Here is a 5,830-nt window from a genome sequence, read left to right on the forward strand (position 1 = left end):
AATAAATTGCAAAATTCTCATGCAAAACTATCACGCAACGAGGATCCTCTCAATGACTAATGGCTGAAAGTTTCCCGGCACACAGAAAAAAACTCTTGAAGAAGTTGAACCATTTTTAGTGTTTAACAAGTTTCGAATTGCTTTTCAATGGGTTTTCTTGCACCCAAGTTTGCATTTTAAGGTTTCTTCGTAATAAGTTACAATGGCCATATGGCCAGCCGCTCGAACAGTTGCTTCCTTATACATATATTTCTTTTTTAGGATTATATTTAACGATTTAACACGTGAGAAAACATTTTCACTTCAGTAACAATTTATCGCATAATCCGGCTGGAGGATACTTTTCTTTTCACTTTCCTTAACTTGGGTCCACAAAAACGATGCACAATAATCCCTTTTTTTATGTTACGCCTCCTTGGAGAAATCCTCTGACTCAAATTGTGGCGCCAGGGTCCCTTGTTTTGGTAGGTTTCGGTTCAGTTCTAATATCCATTTAAATACAACGGGAGCAAACAAATTTTAAAAGTGATTTCGACAAAAGACACTCGTCAGTTGAAAGTCGACACACTCCACGTTGAACAACCGACGCCAAGACACTCCACTCACAGGACACCCAAGAGGACACCAAGTGGTTTAACTTTGTCTTAATTCTTTCTTCTTTTCTCTATGGCTATCCTCACTGTTTACTCTTTGCTCTGCACTCTTTCGTTATTTGTACATTCACTTTTTTTTTGTTTTTGGAATAAACAAAGCGAACGCTTTCGGGGCACGTTTCAATTGCGAAACACGGCAAATTGTCTTGTGGCAGCGGCTTCCTTTTCCATCCGAGTCACGTCCGTATGCGCAGGATGCAGATTTTCCTCTGAAACGCGTGCAACGAGCGCCAACGTCAGGGACCAAAAACCATCCCACGCAGTAGTTCCGCTTAACTCCTAATGCTGCTGTTCAACGTTCGTTTCGTTCGTTGTGGTCCTTCCCCTGTTAACATTCCTTTGCCGTTTCATTCCTATTCGTTTTTCCCCAGCTGGGAGCCCTTTTTCGTTTCGTTTCAACTTTTTATTCCCCTAAAGTTCCATGCCATTCGTTTCTGCTTCGTTACTTCTCCTGCTGTGACCCTTTGCCATTTCATTCCATTGATTCTCACACTACCATTTCGCCGGTTGTTTGTATGCGCCTGCGCTTCCTTCCATGTCGACTAAGTGGGACTAACAGAAGATTTGAAATTTATTTGTTTATGGCTCTGATGCTATTTGTAGATGGCCAACACAATACACGTGTTCCTGGACACCCAGTCCCAGCCCCAGCCCCAGCCCCAGCCCCAGCCGCTTTATGAATATCGAAATTTGTCCACATATTAAATGGGATCGACACTGACTCATTGACACAAATATGTGTGCCAGTGCCAGAAAATTGTGCACTAAGTTAACACAACAAAGGTTGATCTTAATTAAAGTGTGCACGATAATATTGTTTCATGTAGCTTCTGGTTTTATTTTAGTGATGGCTTTAAGGTTACAAGTTAACCAAAGAGATAATTGGAAATGTAGCTGGAATGGGCATGCTGACCCCATAAATCACAGGGCCTGACCACTTTGGCATTCGGTCACTAAATTAGCTTAGTGCCTTTAGAAAAATCATCGCCTTTAGGGATAAAATTTACGGCCAAGCTCTGGTCGCAGCCATTGTCTGACAATATGCCATTATATAAGGGGGTGTCTGTGGGTTTCCGCGTGGGGCTTTGGGGTAGGATTTCGAGTTCGGATATCTCTGGGTGCGTGATAAACGGGGGCCTAGGACTAAGTATAATCTTGTGTGTGCGCGCGCGAGCGAGCTTTGTTGTCAAAGAGCAAGTAACAAATAAATATTATTGAACTTTTAAGTCCCCAGAGGGCGGCCAATATGCAATTGACGCCCAGTACGAATGTGCGGGTGTCCTCCCTTGAGATAAGGAGTATGGGGAATGACGGGGGAGATGTGGCCGTGGCAGTGGCGATGGCGGTGGCGGTGGCGGCATGTTGCGTCCTCACAAAGTGCCAACATAAATTCTTGCACAGTTCAATTTATTGTGTATTGACACAGCTTACGGAGAAACAAATAAAAATGTTTGCCAAAGTGCGGGTGGCAGTAAAGGTCCTGCCCTGCCCTAGCCTCCCTCGGAAGCGGGACTCCAGGAATGTGGAAGAGAACTTTCTGTCTCTCTGTCTAAAGCCTCGCGAAGTCAGGGACCTCTACAGGCAACCGGCCGCCATTGTTATTACCTCTTTGTTGTGTTTACACGCCATTTGTGGTATTTCACTCGTTCACCAGGCGTCCCAAAAGATCCTGCGGGAAGGTGTTGGACCCTCGCTGTTATGCGGGCGAGATGTGCAAAGCAACTTCTGGGTGGATTGTCGTAAAAATATATTTGAAATGCAAATGCTGGCTGGCCTTAAAATACTCAACTTTTGGCTCACAAAATAATCAAAATATACTTTATGTCGTCTTTGCAGCCCCTGAAAACAGTTAGTCGAGTTAACGCCGCTAAAGCCAGCCACTAAAAATACCGAAAGCTGGCAAAAGACGACGAATTTCAGTTGGAAAAGCAAAACAGAGGACTGAAACAGTTCAAGTGGTGCAAAACGAATGCAAAATACACTGAAAGCTGGAAAGATACTACAAAATTGTAGTAAAAGAAAGAGGTAATACTTTAGTTGAGAGTTTTGGTGTTTTTCATGGCACCATCCAACACTGATAATTAGGTGAAATAGCTTACAACACTACTGTAAGTGCATAAACGTAAAGTAAGGTAAATTATGAGTAATTTTCCTTCTTACTTTTCATACATCCTCAACGCTGCTTAGGGTACGTATGGCCCAGCTAGGGACGGCTGCCATCTGCAATCCTTAACAATGTTTTGCAGCTGTTAATTTTAGTGTTTTGGCATTATGTGCCAGACTCGTAAATATAACTGTTGTTTGTTGAGCCACTTTCAGTCTGTGCAGGACTTGAAATTGAAACAAATACAAGTTCCGCAACGGATGGAAGGCAATGTGCACTGCAACAACATCAAGTTGTACATTCGTGCGCCTGTCAATATTTCAATATTTGCATCATGGATTGCTTTTCTCAATTTTCTCAGATTTCTTCAGACTTCAAATTTCTATATGCATGCGCATATTTACACAAAACTATTCCCCCCTCTTTCTTGGCCATTCCACTTGTGTGTTTCGTTTTTTTGGCAGAGTGCCCCTGCCCTGCTGTGCCCTGCCATCCCATGCCCTTTCAATGCCACTGCTCTCTGAATATGCGAATTTTCTCGTTGACATGCTAGGCAAGTTTCTGATAGATACAGTTATGTACATATGTATCAGCATATACGAGCAACAACAACTGGAAATGCATCTTCGATATTAAATATTTGTCAAGAGCGGGTCTTACGAAAGAAGAGATGAGATGTTGGGGTCGTGCTGAGGCAAAATACATGCAAAATCAATAAAGAAAACGATTTATTAGATGTTTATGGCAATATCAAGATACATTTGAGTTTATTAATAGGGATAATATGTTTGGAAAGCTCATTCAAGTTGAGCTTGAATTTTGAAGTCGAAACACTAAATGCCCTTGTAGATCCACAGTTATCACTGATGCAGATAATCGACCCTGACATCAGCCGAGAGTTTAATAACAGACCTGTAAAATAAAGAATAAAATCTCTAACTGAATTTCTCTCTCCCTCAAACCCCTATCTCCATAGTCGGTGCCTACTTTTGGGCTCGTTTGTAAAATCACTCGTTGTGCGATTACCATGTCAGTGGTCTGTAATGCCGCCTCCAGAGTGTTCACTATTTAAATGCCCTTATTCCATGCTAGTACTCTTGCTGTTGACGTTGGTTTCGCTCTTTCCGGGATCATTTGTGTAGTGAAACAGTTTAAAGTTCGGGAATCAATTTCAATGGAGTGCACACAGCAACTTGGCGATAATTTCCTGCAGTTCTCTTTCACTACGAGTATCCTTCAAATCAAACCCAAACGCACTTTACGCTTCACGCTTTTCATTGCGAATTCCAAAGGAAGAAAAGAGGAAATCGCTGTTGCACAGCGTGGCCAACAAACTGCTAAGTAAAACGGATGAGCGTTGCAATTAAAGGCAAACAAAACGCGTAATCGAATTCTATGCAAATGGAACACAAAGTGAAATGGTGGTTAAGGGATAGATAGAGGTAAAAGAGAGCTAAAGTGTGGCATGGTAGGGGAAGGGCATATGAAATAGTATTTAAGGCTGTACCGCACTTCGGCTACCCTTGACCGTATGCATGCACTTCAGATGCGTGCAGCATTCACGCATGGAAAAACAACTGAAACATGTTTGACTATCAATCAGTATACCTCTCTAGGTTTAGGGTTGTGTTTTGTTTGGTAGGGCGTGATGCTTCGAGGGGGTAATATGGTTAATTGTAACCGCTGTAACGCTACTTTTCACACCAACAACAACTACCGATCCACTCGAAGCACACTCGTCTCTCAGTCTCTGTCTCGTTCTGTATTTTTTTCGCTCGCTACCTCTATATATCCTATCTCCGCTTTGTGCGTCGCTTCCCTTTCGTGGCAAATCAGGATTAACGGTAAATATAATTACTGCACCCTTTGCTCAATGGGGAAAACGGTCCCTGGCAGGGTCTTAAACGGCGCAAAAGGGGAATGGACCGACGGCAAAGGCCACGTGACGTTAATGACATTGTCGTGCCGGTTGGAGCTGAAGCCCCCGGACCGACCCCCCGCTTGGGTCGTACTACGAAGATGCGTACCCTTAACTAATTTGTTCTATGTTCGACTTGTGTCTAATTAATGAAGATTGTCTCGCATAATCATAACGGTTAAATTTATATTCATTTCTGTGGGTTTGTCTGGGTACACTCACACTTGGTCTCTTTTTTTCGGAGTTTTCGAGGGACGGAAAACTTTTAAGTGGCTACTTGTTAACATTTTCTAGTTGCTTTTTGGTTAAACGGTTGGGGAAAAAGGGGTTTCTGATTATATTTGTGATTTTCAGAGATGTAGAGAATGGGCTTGGATCGAATTATGCATAAAGTATCATTTTATTTTTACGTTAAACTCTACAGTTTCCTAGAAGATTTAAAAAGAAACAGATTAACATTAATTTGACACTGCTGAGAAATTAATAAAAATATCGAAAAACTCCGACTTTTCAACCATCTTAAAGGTAGAAAATCATTATATATCAGTGGGAAAGCTAAATTATTAGAGATATTTTTTCATTTTTCATACTCAAACTCATAACTGAGGACTAACCTTTTTTTATATACTTGAAATTTAGCTTATGGTCTGACCATATCCAGTTCTTCTTGCTCAGATATCATGTAAATCCTATTAAACAGAAAAAAAAAAGAATTCAGAGTTTCCAAAAAACAAATAAAATTAACTTTCTTTACTAAGCGTCTGTGATAAATTCGTATTTCCGAGAATAGTTTCAAAATAAGTTGAAATGCCAACTAGAAGCAACCTTTCAGATCTAAACTTCTATAATAAATTATACAAACGTCTGGTTGAGCTTCCAGGGCTTACTAAGCTTAGAAACCAACCAAAGTCTAGCCCCAATTAAGGGTTAGCCCCATAGCTTTTCCCAGCCAAAGCTTTTCCCACATAACAAACGATAGTTGGCAACACAAATTACCGCTTATCAGTGGTAAGAAGAGTGTACACATTCTCGCATGCGACTCACAAAGCTTCGCGAGCGGGTGAGCAAAGTTTCGCTCTTTCTCTCTGTTGCTCCACGGGAGCCAAAGCAGAGCCCCATAGGGGAGCACAATAGGTACTACGTCGTCGACAATTC

Source organism: Drosophila guanche, unplaced genomic scaffold, assembly GCF_900245975.1.
Source record: "Drosophila guanche unplaced genomic scaffold, DGUA_6, whole genome shotgun sequence".
NCBI lineage: Eukaryota > Metazoa > Arthropoda > Insecta > Diptera > Drosophilidae > Drosophila > Drosophila guanche.